Source organism: Plectropomus leopardus, chromosome 22 (genome assembly GCF_026936395.1).
Source record: "Plectropomus leopardus strain MGB_pleo_1.0 chromosome 22, ASM2693639v1, whole genome shotgun sequence".
In the NCBI taxonomy this organism is placed as follows: Eukaryota; Metazoa; Chordata; class Actinopteri; order Perciformes; family Serranidae; genus Plectropomus; species Plectropomus leopardus.
The window spans coordinates 22,543,887-22,564,093 of record NC_142197.1 but is presented as its reverse complement, the minus strand read 5'-3'; positions in this window follow the sequence as shown (position 1 = coordinate 22,564,093).

Genomic DNA, 20,207 nt, shown 5'->3' with positions numbered 1-20,207 from the left:
GTTGGTGAGCAGCTATTTTCTACATAAAATTCATTTAATGTTTACTCGTACTGAACACTAATACTGTGACACTGATTTAAACAGTTCATTTGGGAATTTGCAGGAGACCGTTAAATTAAAATAACATTGTAAGATTTACTCTGATGAAAGCTCATTTTATCACTAACAAAACAACTAGTTGTATTTCTTTTATTGCTGCCAGCTCTTAAAAACTGTTGATTTTTAGATTTCAGCTTTCCCAGGAGATACAAACAGGTGAAGAACAGCAATGAACGCAAATATGAAAGAAAGAATGCTGCAGGAAAACTTAGCCCTCATTTTCAATGTTACCAGAAAACAGGGTGTCATTTAAACAAATTATTTCACATGAGCAAGTATCTTTTTTTTTTTTTTTGGTTTTTGCCCAACCACAGTAATGGCAGTGGTGGTGGCAGCAGGAATCAGGCCGGTTTATTTGGCCTGATTCTGGGGTGTCATTCTGCTTGATCTCAGCCAAGTTGGGCAAGAAGACATGGCCCAACTTATTTCTTCTGGTATGCCAGGCTTAGGCCAATGCTGGGCCAGGTTCTCTTTTTTGATCATGGCCCAGTGATGGAAGTGTTGGCAATCACAATGGGGCCAGTTTAATTGGGCCTCTTGGGCCCCATCCAAGAGGTTCATTCATCCCAAGTCTCAGCCAGATCAGGCAACCTGACAGAACCCAACTTATTTCTTCCAATGTGCTGAGTTTGGATCGATGTTGGGCCAGAATCATGCCATTTTATTTGTCCAATGCAGGGCCAGGTCCCTTTGACCACCCTGGTGAGTACCTCCATCTCTCTAGTTATACACTTGGCATTGAGCACATATCATAAAACCCATACCATACCTTGGAACTTACATATTCACAACCTAAAAAGTCTTATTCAGATTTTAGCAAGCATAGTCATCCCAGACAACTATTTCCTTTAAACTTAATGATCCCTTGTCACTGACATCAAGTTATAACTAAAATATTACCATACCCTTGATTAACTCCTGCATCAATCACTGTCATAAATGAATCCCAAAGGAGATTTGCACCTTATGCTCTACAAAAAAACCCAAAATGGCCAACTAAAAGGCAGAAGATAATGTAAATGGAAGGATACTTCATGAGAAAAATAGTTACTGAATGCAGTAGCCTCTGAGTATTTTTTGTCACACCAGCACTAAATTTATGAAAGCAAGATGTGAGTGAGTTCGTTTTTTTGAGGAGTTCGACTTCACATTTTGGACTTAAACGGTTCAAATAACAAGGAAGCTCCTTCTCTAAACGAAATTCTCACCACTGAGTGTGCAGTTATGGAGGCAGCCTGTGCAGTCAGCAGGATATCTGATGAGCTTCAAAGTGAACTGGATCCTGTGAGCAACAGTATTTAAATTACACTTAACCAAACAGAAGACGGGGCAGTTTTAGGAGATATAACATCAACAGACACTGCTTAGAGCCCTGCTGTATGGAAATGAGAACTATGTTTGTGCTTAAAACGCAGTCGACACCAGCCTCAAAATGTCAGCGTGGGTTTGTGTCTGGAGATATAACACTTCTACCAACTTCTGCACTGCTGCTGTAGAGAACTGTTCCTCTATTTGAACTGCATATCATGAAACAGACAAATATAGAAAAAGGATTCAGAATTCTAAGATGATATGTACAAGATCGGGAAATTAGTTGTAATTTGGAGGTTTGTAATAACTGCCACCTTTGCCATTGTGCATTAAGGGATTTTAGTGCCATATCAAGACTATTTTTTGGATCCCAGCTTTATTGGCATTGACATAAAAACCACTGGTACTTTTGAGCATTAGCAGTGGTGTCAATGTTTGAGTATGCCATGTGAATTGTTGCTCTCAGGTCCTTGGTGAGGTGATCTCTATGCTATCATGGTCCTATGTCTCTTGATATAAACTAACAGTTAAAAATTGGTAAGAACTAGATGCAGTTCAAATTGCAAAAGAACAAATGTATATGGGTGTTTGAAATGCAATTTGAATGGTAAAAATCCATATGACCACTATAAAGATATCAATAATTAAAGTCAAGAAAACTGTCTTGCCCACAAATTTGAGATTGAAGATTCCAAGGAACAGTTGGCTATTGTACATCAAAATTCTGACTTGTGGCAACGCAGGGTGAAAAGTCGGGGGATCCCCGAAGTCATATAAATTCATCATTAGGGTAACCATGAATGTCTGAACCAAAATTCATGGCACATATTTTTTTAGATATTTCTCAGCCAACTGAGATTGCAATTCCTTAAAGCTGCGCTACTAGCATAACAAAACAATTCAATAAAAGTAATGTCCAGACTTTCTGTGCAAGACCATTAGAACATCTACAAAACAGAACAAAGCAGCTCCTGATGGATCTACAGACTGATACATCAACCCAGAGGCCATGGCAGCGTTTTAGCTTTAAAGCGACTGTGTGGGCCTGTATGTGTGCCAGCAGCCATGCTGGGAAGCAAAGCAGTGAGTTAGCTGACAAAAGAGCGACTCAGGCGTATTAAGAGAGCAGTTGTTTTGAAGTAATTGGGAAATAAATTTGAATTTGCAAAGTGGCTTTGCAAACACACCCTTGCTCATATTAATTAGACAGGCCTCTAAATGTTATCTGAAATGTCACAGCCGTCCCCGAGCATAGTATTTCACTTGGAGGCGTCTCATTCTGGGATCCACTATCAAATTGTTCATGGCGATTCACAAGAGCTATCAAGTTTTAAGTGTATAAATAGTTCCGCTTTGTTTGCACACAGTGACAGTGACCTGACTGTAAGAGGAGGGGAAACGCATACCAGATACTTACTGCAAATGCATTCAAGTTGAAAATTAAAGTTTCACCATCCCTCTGCATTATTAACAGGCGAAGGACACTCTGCGACTGAGGGGAGACACGCCTGCAAGCTTTTGCAGCCAATTAAGCAACAAATAAAGAATAACGTGTTGACAGCGGGCAAAAATTGTGACGCGCCAGTAAGCAGGATATAATTACATCCAGCAGGAATGAAGAGTTTCAGCATGAAATTTTTAATGTTTTTGCTCATTTCATTTGATCACAAAGAGAGTTTTTAGAGAGTCAGCCTGTGACGTGCACCCTGACTCCTCTGTAACCTTTGCCTCTGCGGTTGAATCATCAGCTCCTTAATTCAGTGGCGAGCTGTGACCCGGAACAGAGAGGTCAGGTTTTGTAATCGCATGAGATCTCCTCAGTGAATGGAGGGCATCTGACGTGGCAGCCCCACACTTTGCGCATGTGCTCCTTATGTTTTCACAGCTTCCCCCGTCCCTTTGGTGTGGGGCACAAACTTCACAGTAATTTATAATGCATTCTCACCATTAAGTTCATTAATTTCATACGAGCTCCAGCTACATTAGGCAGCCTTAAAAGCTTTTCATGTGGCTCCATTCTGCGACTGCACAGGTTACGCATACTGACAGTCGTTTTAAAAGCGCTACAAGATTCTCTGTGTTCACCTTTGTGTCGAACTTAGCACAAACTCACCATGCAAGTTTCATGGACTTCAGGTCTGAACTTGTGTTACAGAAAACGCCTTAAAAACATGCAAACAGTGGACATATGACAGGGACTGGTGTGATTAATATGGTATAATGCTCCTGATGCAAAAGTAACAAGAGTCAAACTTTTAAAGGATTGCTGAACTTTAAAAAAGCTGCATTATTCATTCACATCACCATGTTACAGTAGTGTAGAAGAGCGCTCTGAGCTCCTCTGACTCATCATCACAGAACACATGCTTTAGTTACCAAATGAGCCGAGAGAGGTAAAAACTCTGACATGCACTTATTTCTATGAAGGTTGATTGTCCTCCATTAGGAAACACTACAAGGGCCATTACCAGTCTGAATTCAGCACTGGGCCACCATGAGCCTCCGAAACAAGGTTCAAAGTTCAAAGTTTTACTGTCATTATACAATCCAGGATTTGGCGATGAAATGCAAAGCTCATAGTTTAGCTTCTCCAGGTGTGCCAAAGTGTTCTGGATACATCATTTGGTGTTTTGATGGTGGTAGTTCAGAACGCTGTCTCACTTTAGTTCTCATTATGAACTTGCCAAATAAAGCCGATTTGACAGGGCTTTTAGCGTAAGATCTCAATGCCAAAAGCCACCCTTTGCATGTGCATGAAATGCCACTGGATGGCGTCTGGTGAGAATACGGCCAGACAGAACTGGTTGCGTTGTTATTATAGGCCGGCAGATGGCCAGACAGCACCTGTCACACTCGTATGGTGGTTGCACAGGCGGCATCACATGAGCATTTGGCTGGACAGAACCTGTCACGTCCACAAGAAACATGCCAGGACAGCGTCAGGTTGATACGCTTCGGTAGCAATGTAATATAAGGCTGTGTTGACATCAAAGTAGCAGCATCTTGGAGTGCAAAGAGTGGACACAAGTCTGGTAACAAACCAGTTAATCTTTGAGAGAGAAAAAGGTGTGAAATACAAGAGGCCTTTCCTTTTGGTCCAGTGCTTCGTTGAGCTTCAGCTCTCCTTTTCAAAGCGCTATCCATTTAGAGGTGGTGAAATTTTAATGTTTTGTGATGTAAATGTTTTAACTTTTCATTTCATTTTCAGTTGGCTTTACTGACAGACAGCAGTGTTCACATGCGGAAACATGGCCTAGCACACCCACATACCTACACCTAGTAGGTAACTACCACTACCACTACCACTACTACTATCGCTGATTAATTTTTCCTTCTAATCTTCTCCCATCTCCCTCTGCCGGTGTTGTTTGACAGCCTCAACCTTTAATTTCTCTGTGAAATTTGCAAGCAAGCATCAAAATTGTATACGAATAAACACCCAGCAGCTGGAGACAGTCAGTGGGAATTGCTATAGCAACGACCCTGTAGATCAAGGCACAGAAAAGTAAAATATCCATTCATGAAAGTTGGAAGGCATCATTATCAGAGGCAGAATTCGCTGTTGTGTCAAAACTGCAGCCTAATAATCACACCTCAGACTAACCAACGTTCCCCAAAACTAACTGCGGAGCCTCCATTAGGAGGAGAAATGCCACGTACTTCTCAAGGGCACCTGGCAGAACGGCGCAGGAACGCATCCCGTGGCCATCAAACTGCAAATTGCCACACAGAGCCTCCCATCCGCACAGCGAGGCTCCCTAATGGGCTGTTTAATGAGACCATCAAATGCAAATGGGACCTTAGTTGTGACTCTTGAGCGCCCAGGCAAGGCATTCAGCTTCAGAGCGTGTGGGGGTGAATATTCCATCTCTGCAATTTTCCGTTCAAGTGTAGACATAACACTTGTCTTTAGAGTGATCGCTGTGGGAAGCACAGGGTGGTGTTATTGCACATTGATAAGTGCTGTGTCACACTTAACGTAATTGATGACTCACAGCCCAGCCGATCAATACCTAGAACGTAGCAAGTACTAAATAAACAGTAGTTTGCACGTGTGTATGCGTGTGTTGTTGTTGCTCATTTGTAATATTTAGCGGTGCCAATCCTTGTCACAATGATCCACCATCTGCTCACAGTCTGCTCACACATTCAGCCTTGTGATTTCCCTTACCTGGGAAAAAATATTCCTCCTCCATCTCTATGAGACAGATTTCATAGACAGCCCCTGAAAGCGTGTTTGTAAAACAAAGCTTGTCTTAATGACATTACACACTAAATAACCACAAGTCAAAATTAACATTTGAAAGCGTCTTTTTTAGATTATTTTTGGGGGCTTTTTTGGTCTTTAATGGACAGGACAGTTTAAGCGTATAAGGGGGAGAATGCCGCTACGGTGAGGATACAACCTCTGTATACCTCGTACCTTGTCTGAACGTCATCTAAAGTTCATATTTGGTCAAAAAGTTTTTGATCACTGTTTGAGCCCCATTTTGACATCATACTCCCCACTGGAATGGATCGGACACTGACGAGACTCACCAGGAAATGTTAACATGCTGATGTTTAGGTGGGATAATGTTTAACATGTTCATCATCTAAATTACGTGTGTAAGCCAGCAAACATTTGCTAACATCAGACACTGAGTAGGTTACAGATCAGCTGTATTTGGTCACAGATCAAAGTATTGGTCAGGTTGAAATTTGGACCTGATGGGGGAGCTAGATTAAATTGTAGGGGTTTACCAAAGTTATTACTATTCATCCTGTGGAGAACATGGATGTTTGTACCGAATTTCGTGGCAATCCATCAGTTGTTGTTGAGATATTTAGACCAAAATGGTGAATCGATGACCTTTACTATTTCTAAAGGCTAGCCGCTAGCATAACTAAAACTCAGCTTATAATAATAATAATAATAATAATAATAATAATAATAATAATAATAATAATAATAATAATAATAATAATAATAATAATAAGCTTTATTTGTGTAGCACCTTTCATGCATAAAATGCAGCTCAAAGTACTTTACATGCAAGATTTAAAACCTAGAAATTCATGGAAATGTCTATGTATATATATATATATATATATATATATATATATATATATATATATACATACAAATACAACATACATACACCCACATATTTACATATGCACAAATAAAATAAAATATTAATAAAATTTTAAAAAATCAAATCAAATCATTATACAACACATGTATATATAGCTCTGGCAGTGAGCTGCAGAACAGGTCCGACGTGAGAAACAAATAAAATAAATAATAATAATAATAATATATATACATAAAAGAGAAATTAAACAAGAGGAGTAAAATTAAAAAATCTGCTTCTTCAGCACTATGGATATGCATTGATCAAATTTAATGATAGTGGCTGGCAACATTATCAAACAGCTAACATTAATTCAGTCAGATCGTACTTATTACGACACAAATTTATGATGATTTTTGCGACACAAACGAAATCTTTTCTATCAAATAACTAAAACACACAGCCTTTAAGGGCCTTTAAGGGCCTTTAAGGTCAAAGGTAATAACTAAGGGTGACATGCTGTGCACTTCTGCACCAACAGAGGCTCAAAGTCTGAGGTCATAATTCTCAGTTTCAGTGGTTTCTCCTCTTCGGCTGTGCAGGATGAAAGTGATGACAGTGCTGTCATCAAGTGCAAAGATGTGACTCGACATCTTCTTAGAAGCTGTAAGGAGAGATGGCCAACTGAGGTGCCAAATTTAAATATTAATGGCAGCTACCCGCTTCTTTTAACCCTTTCCTGGATAACGGATGTTTTCCAGTTCTCTCCCCCCTCTCCTCCCTACCCTCACATCACTTGACCATTAATGGCCATCAGCAGCAGCTCATCTGATTCAAATGTTCAAATGTAAATCATGCAGTTTTCCACTTAAGATGCACAAAGTGACCTGATTAGACCTAATTTTGCAGTAGCAGTAGTAAAAGAGCCAATCAAGGCCAAATCCAGCTATGATGAATTTCTTAAAGGTAAAGATACAAATACAGACAAGAATAGAGGAAAATCTTTGCTATTTGAGTTCTTGCAGATGTTGAGTTAACCTCCCCTCAGGCTGGGGATACCAGGACACTACACTGTAATGGCAGCATCAAAGTGAAATTCGCTCCTCATTCGTGTTTATGTGGAGCGGGCAAGATACATTAGCTTGCGGAGGCACACTGACCCATGTCCATCACTATGCACAGAGTTCAATCTGATTAAACTTAAACACATGAAATCACGAGGCTCTCAGTTTTCCTATTTTGTAATTGAATGAAACAATACCAGTCTAAATAAAGCAGAGAAAAGGAATTCTGAATGTTAGCATGCTAGCTCCTGCAGTTTCCGACGCCACCCAAACTATTTCCTGTTTACCCCACCTTTGGCCACAATGTGCAAGCAAGGATGTATGTTTCATTTCAATATTGGAGGGGCGCAAATACAAAATGGTGGTTTTGAGGGTGATCCGCCAAATATCTTGAGCATTTCCATTGCATAATTGGTCAAATTTGTAAATCTTATCAGACCACAATCTTAATTGAGCCTAATGCTGCTACCAATGCTGGGATGTCAACAAAAGCACATGGTGGGATTACGTTACAAAAGCATGGATGGTAAGGTTTAGGCAAAAGGGGCTCTTGGTAAGGTGTAGAAAAAACCCCATTACATTCAAAGGGTAGCGAACACGTCCGGGGTTTGCTGTTTTGTGCTCAAGCAACGTTTCATGCAGATGCAAGAGGTACAGTACCACAGTGTTCTCAAATTATGCCACCCATCTGTGGCAGGTGCAGTCTGGCAGCTTTTGCAGACGCAAAAGGTGGCTTTTAGCATTGGGATCTTGCGGCAAAATCAATGCAAAAGTGGTGCCATATGACGACTTCGCAATGAGAACAAGCTGTGATGTCACATAAAAGTGTCCACACACAAGGTCTAAGTTAAGCATAATGAGGTATAAAATGCAGCAGTCCCAAAATGTAATGTCCTCATATGAGGACCAAGGGTCACAGGAGGTTAACTTTGTCAAAGTGAGAGTTCTTTGCTACTTTCATGTTTTTGTGGGGCATATGAGCATATTTCAGCCATAACCCACATCTTTAACATACAATCACTTATTTCCAGAATTTGTCCTTCAAGATAACATTTGTCCCTTTCCCCCTGCTGCTATGCCCTCCTACAAATGGCTCTGCTTACAAACCTGAGATGGGTGTAATCCACTGGGTTCCTGACAGACTGGATCCCAGCCCAAGGTCTCTGCTCTGTCTGCTACCACAGAGCATTATGGGAATTTCATTTTGATCTGCCAGATGGGATTTTTGTTACAAACGGCCATTGTAAATCTTGAGACAGTGACCTGCGGCAGTAGAGGAGCTCAATCACGGCACGTTTGATTTTCTGTCTCTGCTTCTTCTCGTCCTGGTGTGATGTACTGCTGGATTTGTACTCGTATTCTTTTCTTTTCTGAGAAGAGAGGAGTGTGGCACATCTCTAAGGGGACAAGAGGAGGTTAAGTTATGACGCTGCATCAGAATTGAGCATTGTCACGAAATGTCACGTCTGAAGCCTCGCACATGCGCACACATACACAGGGCGGCTGGGTTGTGAGGATAGGTCGTGACATCTGGGTATCCTGTGAGCACACACACAGTTAATGGAAGGAAAAATAGATCAAGCTTTGCAGGGGAGAGATAGAAAGAGGGTGAGGCAACTGGCAGCTGCCTGCCATCCCCAGCTTACACAAGAGGCTTGATAAATACTTAACTAGCCTGTAGCACATGGCATAAACCCTGTTGCATAACAAGCAGTGAATCAGGATCTGGGGGCTGACGGTGGGGTGCAGGTCAGAGGGGAGTAATGGTGGTGGTGGTGGTGGTGGGGGGGGTGATGTGGCATCCGATTTTCTGTGGCAGCATCCTGGCTGCTGAAAAGAAAAAATCAGAAAAGCAATGTTTAATTTCTGACAAAGGTTTTTAGAGTGTTTTTTAAATAGGCTATCACAGAAGAGCACCCCCTTGCCAAATGAAAGCTGCACGAAAATTGATTGGTTTGGATCCAAAATGATACTGTTGGTTTTTCTCATTTTCAAAGATGTGACATGTACTCATTGAAATGGGGCAGTGAAAATTGGTTTAAATTCAGTAAAAAAACAAAAAAGAATACTTTGTGGTACAGTGAGAAATGTGTAGAACAATATTGGAAGACATACCAAAAAAAAAAGCTAATAAAACTGATCCACAGCACAAGATTGCAGCTATCACACACTATCCCCCAACCCACCCAACCAACAATTTCTCTTTATTCCACAAGCTCTCAAAGTCTAATAAACAAAGAATATAAACACACGACATGTCAAGAAAATTAATAGTCTTACAGCTATTTTCCCTCATAAACAGAAAAATACAACCTTCAGAATTCAAGTTTCTCTCTTTCACCAAACTAACATAAGCTTAATTATCTTGTTATCTCATAGGAAAATACATTTCATTCAAACTCAATCGTAAATAAATACAACTCACCAAAACTGTCTTAGTTTTGTTTGTTGTTTAGATTGTTAGTCCCCTGTTCCAACAATCAACAACACTGGTTCAGTTGAAATAAACCCTTAATTCACCAAATTAGATGTGAAAATATGCAGTTTTTCTCTGTGGTCCCTCTGCTGTTGCTAGCTGACTGTTTGCAGTCCTGTAATGTTATCCCCACCTATCACAGTCGCCATGTTTCTGCGCCTGTTTCACCAGTAAACACTGACCTCAAGTGGCATGTGATGTGACCTACATACAATACATCCTCAACTCCCTATTTTTGACAGATCAATTTATGCTCTATGGAAGGCTAGTCAAATTACAAATTCCAATTGAACAAACTCTGACCACTAATAAAGACAGATTATAATTGAAAGCTCTGGGAAAAGCTACAGTAGTTATGTATCATGAAGCTGCATTAATCAATAGTTTTATTCTACTAATAGGTCACAAATGCTGACAAATGCTCTACATAGCATTTTAGTGTCTTTCAGTTGATTGTTTTGGTTTCACAGATTTTACTGTTTCCACTCCCACATCACCCCATCAATATTACAATAAACAGGCAGTTGTTTTCCATGAAAAAGCACCAATAAACCTGCTGCTCAGCTTGAGTGGTGAAGACAAAGTTAGCATTTATCTAATGATTTTCTCAGGAGCTGATGGAGACCAAAATAGACCCAAAATTACAGTGAATGTTAGACACACATTCACCAGGTGGCATCTCCAAATGAATGTCTGCAGGATGTGATTATAAGGAACTGTTTGCTAATGCTCATGCTTGCTATATTGACCCTATATCTTTTTACTTCAAGGGTAAAGACTCAACTTTAACCCTCAATTATTGTGTTTTGTCTTTAACTTTTTAGCACTCACTGCTTTGCTCTGCACACTGGCATCATGTATGACTTTCTCAGACTGCTAGTTCTATTCAGTTATATAAATATGAACATGTAAAATAGGTTTTGTAAAATTAGACGTGTCTTTTCACATTTCTTTTTTGTTCTATAAAAAAGAAAACCCAGGTGCAATGCATAACAAGGTATACAACTGAAACCTTAAAATATGGCACCTACAGGGATACTACAGAGAGTGTATTTCTTAAAATTGTTGGGTGACAAATTGAGAACACTTTCACTGATTAGGTCCTCTATTTTGTATTTTAAGATCATTTTAAGATCTAATTTTAGGTCCCAAAATGAATATAGCTGCAGTGTTTTGGGAGCAGATATTCAATAGGGCGCCATAGGGACTCTGCGACAGACAGACAGTTGCGTCTACATTAGTAAAGCTTCAGAGGATGAACACGCAGACTCCAGCTGACTTAATGAGAAGGAAAAACAAACTCATGTTGCATATCGAGAGACCACATACTGGGGACAGAGAGCGAAAGACTGTGTGAGAAGAAAAACAGAGAGGGTTCAGTCCTTCACTGTCATCACGACACAATTATGGCATTTCCATTATCATTAAAAGACTCTTCTCTCTCTCTCTCTCTCTGCAGGCAGGTTTGACAGTGCTTAAAAATAGCTCTACAGTGAAATGAAAAAGCCTCTCTTCCAGAGCTCTGGTCTGTGCCGTCAAGCTGCTCTGTAATCCTATTCACCACTGTCACTACAATGTGTCGCCACACTCGCTGGGCAGTGGAATAACAGGCCCGCTCGTCCCGTTAGCCAGCATCATATTTGTAAACCCTGCTCCGCTGACAGTAATCTGTGACACAAGTTGACGACGATGACTCTGAAAATATTCTAAAGTTACTGTTTAAAATGTCAAGAAATGATTGGAATATGTGTGTTAGCATGTGAAAGTTATATATTTACCCCTAGAGTTAGGAATAGAACTAGAATGGCCGCCTTGCCTTGTCTGTGAAAACATGCCTCACACACATCTTCCCCCCAGTAGCACAGAGGATATCTACTATCCGCACAGTACTGTTTCTGAGGTATGGCGTTGAATAATGTCCCAAAAAGTGTTTTTGCATAATATTATGATGTCACAATAAAGCTGACCTTTGATCCTTTGAATATAAAATGTCATAACAAACAACAAATTCTAATTAGTTTATTCTTGAGTCCAGGTGTACGTTTGTGCCAAATTTGAGAAAACTTCTTGGCCTTCTTATTCTAATCAGTTCATAAGTGAGTCCAAGTGGATGTTTGTGCCAAATTTGAAGAAATTTGCTCAGGGCAATCTTGAAATATTGTGTTAATGAGAATGGGATAGATAGATAGACAAACGCATGGACAGATATTGCAAAAACATAATGCCTCCAGCCACAAGTATCACTTTAGAGGCAAAAATACTCCAAGACTCCATACAGCTGTTCAGCATTCACTTTCAAAGACACATCCAGGGGGAGGGGGGAAAAATCTGAGTTGGGGTACTTCCAGCAGCAGTGTGAACACTGCCTACAGGACATCGAGAACAGAACATGATGAAAACGTAACACTTAAGATCACTGACATGACAGGGGAAATGAAAAAAAAATTAATTTCATGTGATGCAAAAAAAAAAATGTACCAGTACTGTGGAGATATAAACCAAGTGCTGAGCCACAAATATTCAGAGAGGATTAAAAATGCTCTGGAGGTTCAGCTGCCAGACGACTGTCACTCCCTAAAGCTCTCACGCAGCAGTGTAAATAAAGAACACTGATGCGTGAGAAAAACAAAGCCAAGAATAATGTCTTGACGGCACAAAGCGAGGCGGCGTGCTGCACAGACTGCTTTTAAGACAGAAGTGCTGAACAAAAATATTTCAGCTCTAGATCTGCCTCCAACTTTCTCCAAAAGCAGAGTTCAAGTGAAGCCTCCTTGAAGCCGGAAGTCATTTTTTTGAATTTACCTCCATGCATTATTCATGGCCTGGCTGCTGCCGTTGGCCTGCTCCTGTGCCATGGCCTATTTACAGAGCCACTCGTGAATCCATTAGCTGTGAACGGTGCAGTGCCAAGGCTCATCTATATAAGCAGCTTCACAGGCACATGAATCCATTCATAACCTCTTAGACAATAACAACAGCATCTGGGCTTTTTTAACCTGGCTGTGGCTAATTCATGGACCGTGTCATCATCCTGCACTTAAAAAATAGGAGCAAAAATTAAAGCAAAACAAACATCACACTACAGACAATATTTTATCGACTTTGCTTAGTGCCATGTCAAATGCTGTTATCTCGAGATTGCAAGTTAGTTGCTTTATTAAAGAAGGTTTAAAGTTGTTTTTTTTTTTTAACATGCAACCTGCTAAATATGTTGTCTATGGTCTTTTCCCATTGCCAGTGGAACAGAGCTGTGTACACAACTCTGCTGCATATGAGTATGCCTTTCTGTGTGTGGGTTTTTTTTGGTGTGTCACGTTAGACATCACGGAGGGTAAAACAGGTTAGTAAACAGCAGAAAGCAACATGGAGGCCTGTGAAAACTTAACGCTGGGAACTTCTTTTATATTTACATCTTACTTATTCAGTCTCTCTTTTAAACTTGGTGGAGACTAATTTTGAAGGATGTTTGATTGCTGCTTGGGCGGAGACAGATGGTATTTTGTGGTAGTATGTCATTTGTCCTGCTAGTAAGGGGGCTGAAACACATTCACCCAGGTGTTGTGTTTCCATAAATGCCTATGAGTCTGAATGCAGATTATAACCTTTCCCATTACATTAAAAAGCTAGATGTTTGCGGATGTTAGCAGGTTTTTTGTGCAGAAGAAAAGGCGCTTAAGAAGTCCAGTATGATCAAACAACCTTTTTGTAATTATCTGGCTTCAGATTATCTCAAGATAACAAAATAACCAATAACGAAATAATTGTGATCTTGTGATCTTAAATGGCTATAAAAAAAAGATAATTGCAAGCATGGCTGTTCTTGGCTTCTGTACACAAAAATTAGCAATATTTTGACTGCCAAATGTCAGCCCATTAGCTTTGCTGTTGTGAGCATTAGCATTTAGCTAAAAGCACTGCTGTGCCTAACGCTGCATTCATGCTATGCAAAGAACTCAAAAACCTTGTTATTCCAATTTGGGAGTGTTAACTCATTATTACAGGATGGTAACCTACAATCACTAGCCTAGTCACATCACTTAAATATCCTGAAAGAGCTACTTTTGTGGTATTGTGTATTATGTTGTGATTCTTTACCAAACAAACTGGGTATAGCTTAGCTTAAATTACTTGAACTGATTCTATTAGTGTTAATTTTGGATTGTAACTGTCTGTGATGGAGGACTTTCAGTTATTTTACTAGCAGTTTGTTGACACTTGTTCTTTTCACCAAGTGGGAAATACTATCACCATCCTGACTGAAAAAACTGACATGACAGTAATTACAGTAATCACGGAGCAGCTAGTGTAGCTGTGGACTCTTATTTATGTTCAAACTGTAAATCAAGCTCTCAGCCCTTTCACAGGACATCTACTTTGAAGTGAATTGAACTGCAACACTGCAACATTGAATGTCGGTGTGTGAGCAGGGAGAGCGGGCTGGGCCTCTGAGGAGACGAGGGACAACTGGCTTCTAATCCTCAGGTTCAATGAAAAGCGCCGCATCGGCTGGTTTGGGCAGAGCGAGGTCATTGTCCACGGCCATTTGCAGGCACGCGGCCGACTGGCTGTGGCCCTCAGAGCGCTCTCACGCCACAGCCAGAGTCTCTGCTGAATGCTGCAAACCTGGCTGGTTTATCAGTAAAACTGAATAAAGTACACTACAAATAATAATGTTGCATAACACAGGCAGTGATGCAGATCTCAGGCCTGTGTCAAAGTGGGAAAAATGAGTCAGTGTTTCCTCACAGATGGCACAGTTGCCCACCAAGGCCTTTACTTGTATTGAAAATACTTATCATTCGAGTAATAACACCTAAAAGGACATCCATCATTGTTATTATTGCTATGAGTAGAAGTTATATAAAGATATTATTATTTTAGGCGTGCACACATCACCCACTACCTTAAAAATAGTCCCTGCTACTCAAAACAATGTCATTTTTGTAGCCCTTCCTTCTGACGCCTCTGCTATCTGTTTTTGTACTCTCAAAATGCATGATACTGTATTTAGTAAATCAGCAGAGCCAACATCCAGTGGGGACACATGGGTAGTTTTGGTGTCTATGCTCTCTAACTGGGACCTTTCCTTTAATCACTTCTTTCTTGTGACACCAATTTCCTGTGTTTTATGCAACCTGTAGTCTCATATTTCCTGGCCGTTTCCATCATCCGCTGTCAGAAACAGGCAAAATTCAACCAAAACAATCTTTCTTTAATCATGACTTTGGTACTGCAGTATCTAAGCATCTGGAGCTTTGATAATGATAAAGCTTCTCCCATCCAAAACCTCTCAGCAGTGTCCTCTCATAACCTCTCCTCATGCATGGACTTCCTCCACTCACACTGAGTCATCCTGCGCCTGATTGTTAGCTTACAGCGCTCCGCTGACAATGATGGAGATTTCTACGTCTTACATCACATATGTTTATCAGCCGGTAACATAAAAGACATTTTAGTCCTCATCCAATTTATTTTTATTTGTTAATATCAGAGACTCCCTGTCTCAGCAGCACTATTTAACTGCTGCATTTGTTGTGGACCATTATCTGTGGGCATTTTGGAGGTTATCCAAAGTCCCTTATTGCATTCATTATTTAAATGTGGAAATACACTACACAAACCTGCTGTATTGGGTAAGACCTGGGTAAGACATCAACACAATTCTAATCTAGTTTGTTAGCCAAAAGGCAGAGGCAGAGCCAGAGGACTAGTCAGGGGTGACAAAGAATGAAATCTGAGCGGCCACCCCTAGTGCCCCCTACTAGAGTCCGAAGATGGTATGCAGTTGGCTTGTTAGTATAGATTACTGAGGGGCCTACTGATGGCCCCTGGACCAGATCCTCTTTATAAAGTTACTGTTGACATGCAAAATGACCACAATGAGGTGCAAAACAACCACTAAGAGATGCAAAATGATGACAAGGAGATGCAAAACAGCCACAAGGAGATACAAAATGACCACAAAGAGATGCAAAACAACCTCAGTGACATACAAAACAACCAAAAAGAAGTGACCACAAAGAAATATAAATCTACTACGAAGAGATACAAAAAAACCCACAGAGATGCAAAACAATCGCAAAGAGATGCGCAAATAACCGCTTACAGATACAAAATGAGCATAATAGATGCAAAATGACCACAAAGAGGTGCAAAATGCCTACAAAGAGATGCAAAACATGCGGAAATACAAAATAATTTTAAAAAATGTGCAAAACAACCACAAGAAGACATAGTACCACAACAAAGAATTGTAAAAAAACACCAAGAGATGCAAAATGATCACAAGGAGATGCAAAATGATCACAAAGAGATGCAAAACAATCACAAAGAGGTGCAACACGACCTCAGGAGATGCAAAATGATCACAAGGAGATGGAAAACAATCACAAAGAAAATGACCACCAAAAAGGTACAAAATCACTACAAAGAAATGTAAAACAACCACAAAGAGGCACAGAACGACAACAAATGCAAAATGCCCACGCATAAATACAAAATGAGCGTAATAGATGCAAAATGATCACAAGGAGGTGCAAAATGCCCATAAATAAATGCTAAACTATTTTTAAAAAATGTGTGAAACAATCACAACAAAGAGTTGCAAAAAAACACCAAGAGATGCAAAAGCACCACAAAGTAGTTACAAATACATGCTATTTATTGATTTTTAATTTACCTTGGAAGACCTAAACTTCTTGATTTGGCATTCACTGATCAAACTGAATAAACTATGTAACTATTCATCATTTACAGTTAATTATTGCCATGAAGCTTTAAATGTGAGTCTTAACTGTGCTGTGTTTTTAAAGAAGGTGTGCTCCCCACCCCCTCCCCATTTTTGAAGACAGCAAGCCTGCACCTGAAAAAACTTTACATCATTGTGTTGTCTGCTGCTAGAAATAGAGAAGTGACACTTCAGTGGATGTGAAAATGGTTTCATCTGTTTGAGAGTTCAGAGTCATTAACGTCATTGTCGTTCAGATTTTTTTTCACGCGTTCATTTAATGGCTGTTTTTAGAAGGTCTTTATCTCTCACCTGCGCAGCTCATATGTCTCGTCTTCTCTTAGCTTTCAAGTGTTTTCATCATCTGTGCAAAAGATATCACCTGATGGTGAGTCAGATAGCAAAAATTGGTTTCTTTCAACTCACTTCTAACAGTTATACAAACTGTAATCACAGGAAAGTTAACTGAACACTTTGCTCTTTAGCAGCAGCAACGTGCCTCAGATTTCAGCTGGAAGCCTTCAACTCCACAACCACACATGTACTTCATACTGTCTGGCTGCTGATGGACACCTGAACATTAGTTACTGGTAAAGCTGTTCTTAACTGTCTGCCATTCTGCATTTTCCCTGTCTCTTGATGACATTTAGTCCACTTCAACCTCTGCAGCTTTCCACCAGTCATAAATGTAAAATAGTGATGATTCAGATCCTGACAGCGGCAGTGGTTTGTTGTTGTAAAGCACAGACAACAGAGTGGAATCAAACCTCCATACAGAGCTGAGAGTCGCACCATTTTCTGCTTTCACAGGTTGTCAACACGGTGAGAAAAACAGAGGTGGATTTGATAAGTCTGTCAGTGACGGAGGAAGCTGGGGAATAACACTTTGTGCAGATAGACAGAAAATATGTTAGTGTAAATATATGATGTCTTTCATTCTAAAATAAACCAAAACAAAACTGCCACCCAAACAAAAAAACACAGAAACAGAATCTATAGGTTCACCAGTGGTAGAGGAAGTACTCTTATCTTTATCTTAAAGGTGTAGTCTGCAAATGTAATCTGATTGACACTTTTTTTGTCAAATTCAGCCAGTATCTCCCAATAGTCCACTACCTGTCTGCTCTGTGTGTGTGCACTGAAAAACAAACAAACAAACATAACAATTGTATTAATATGAAGCCCTGGCTCTGTAAATGGGACCTAAACAAAGTGGCTCTGCCACAAAACACTATGTAAGATACTCTCATTCTTCCATGTCCTTACCTGCGAGGAATGGAGCTACACAATTACAGTAATGAAACATAAATAACATTTGCAGGACAGAGCTTGACTTCATTTCATGAGGAAAAATGGCAACTCTGCCGCAACTTGTTAAGTTTTTAAAATAACATAGTTCATGTAAAGTTGGAAACACAAGCAATATGCAGAAACATCTCCCTCTACTAGGGGCCTAAATTCCAGGGATGCCATGTATTTAACACTTAATGCACAAGAGCCACTGCCTCCAACCGAGCAGCATAGATCCATGCACATGACGTCATTGTTTTGCAATGTGCAACTGTCAGAAAAACATGCTGGATAAAAGAAATTAATACGCATGGAGGTATATGATTCAACCGAAACTGGTTCTTGATTTCAGTCTGTAGTGAATATCCTATCTTAATAATATTAGCACCTAGCTGCAACACATGCATGCTTTTATTCTAGCCCATTTCTAAGCCATGTTCAGACATAGAGATTATATAACAGTTTGTCTCCATGCACAAAGTTGATCAGGATTCCATAAGGGAATCGACAAAAAATCAGACCAATATACAGAATCCTTAACAGCTCCGGTATCAATAAAATATCATCAGTTATGATCCTTGGTGTGAAAGACTATCTGATGAGGAGGTGACACCAGTGTATAGTAAATGGTATTTGCATAAAGCACTCTGAATGGTTACTAGAAAAGTTCCATATAATGCAGTTCATTTAATCCATAATAATACATTATAATTTAGCGATTAGTGTTGTGTTTGTTATTATTAATCTAAATCTGCAAATCTAAAATAAATTTGGTGGATTAAAAAATATTATACAATATTAGCCTCCAAAATACAATATTAGCCTCTGATTCTGAGGTGCTAGTAACTCAAAATTAGTCCAATACTTGAATACCCCCACCGAGGGTTCTGAGGGGACACCTGGGGTATGGGTTCACTATTTGTTTTCCCTTTTCCTTTTTTGAGGCCAAACAAAACTGTAAACTTCCAATGTATGACAAACAAACATCATATTCCTGTATACATAGTGATAGAGTTAGCATCCAAAGTGTCCCAAATGCCAGTCCCTGAGACAGAGGTTTTTGTCTGGGTCAGGACAGAGCGTAACCAGACCGAGCAGAGACCAACAGAGGCGTCTGATAAGGCTCTGAGGAGTCAGCAGATTGTCGGCCACACAGACAGGCAGGCTGGCAACCAGAGAAGGCAGTGCTTCAAAATCTCTGAGTCATCGCCTGGCTTCCTTTGATTGCTGCCCCCCTTCCCCAACACCAACACCGCTGCTTCCCTTCCACCTCCTCCCACTCTGTTGTTTCAGCCATCAGTCTCAGTGACGGCACATGCAAATAGAGCTGTTAGGAGTCAGGCAGCAGTCGTACACAGAGGCTAATAGGAGAAACCTTCAGCCACCAAGAGCACGGGAGGGGAACAGTGACGACTCGCACAATTCGGGGAGTTCATTAGTGGGAAGAGAGCGGGCAGAAGCAAAGAGGTTTGAAAAGACAAACTGGGGATTTTATGGTAGCCGTTATGTAGCTGTCTTTTTATCTGTGGTCATGCCACAGGACAGTTTAGGGTCTGCTTCTCCTGTGGCAGAGAAACTGTAAAACTAGATTTGCCGCCACAGGGTTGTATGCCTCCACGCACCAGTCAAGCTGCACTTCCAGTTTACATCCATGTCTTTGAAAACATACATATTGCACAACAGCAAGTAAGATCTATAGAATCAGCACAGTTGCAAGGTGGGCGCCAAAGGTCCTTGAGTTATGGGCAAAAATATGTTTAATGAGGTCACAATGACCTTGCCATTTTACCACCATTTTCCAATCAGTTTATTCTTGAGTCCAAGTGGATGTTTGCACCAAATTTGAGGAAACTCCCTCAAGGCCATCCCCAGATATTGCATTCATGAAAACTAATGCACTGTCACAGTGACCTTGACCTTTGACCACCACACTCCAATCAGCTCATCCTTGATTCCAAGTGATTTTTTGTGTCAAATTTGAAGAAATTCCCTCAAGGTGTTTTAGAGATATCACAAATACAAGGTCACCATGACCTTGACCTTTGACCACCAAAATCCAAAGTCTACCTGGGTCTACTCACACATTTGTGCCAAAGTTGAAGAAATTTCCTCAAGGTGTTCTTGAGATATTGCAAGCCTGATGAGGTCACATTGACCCTTCACCTTTGACTTTTGACCACCAA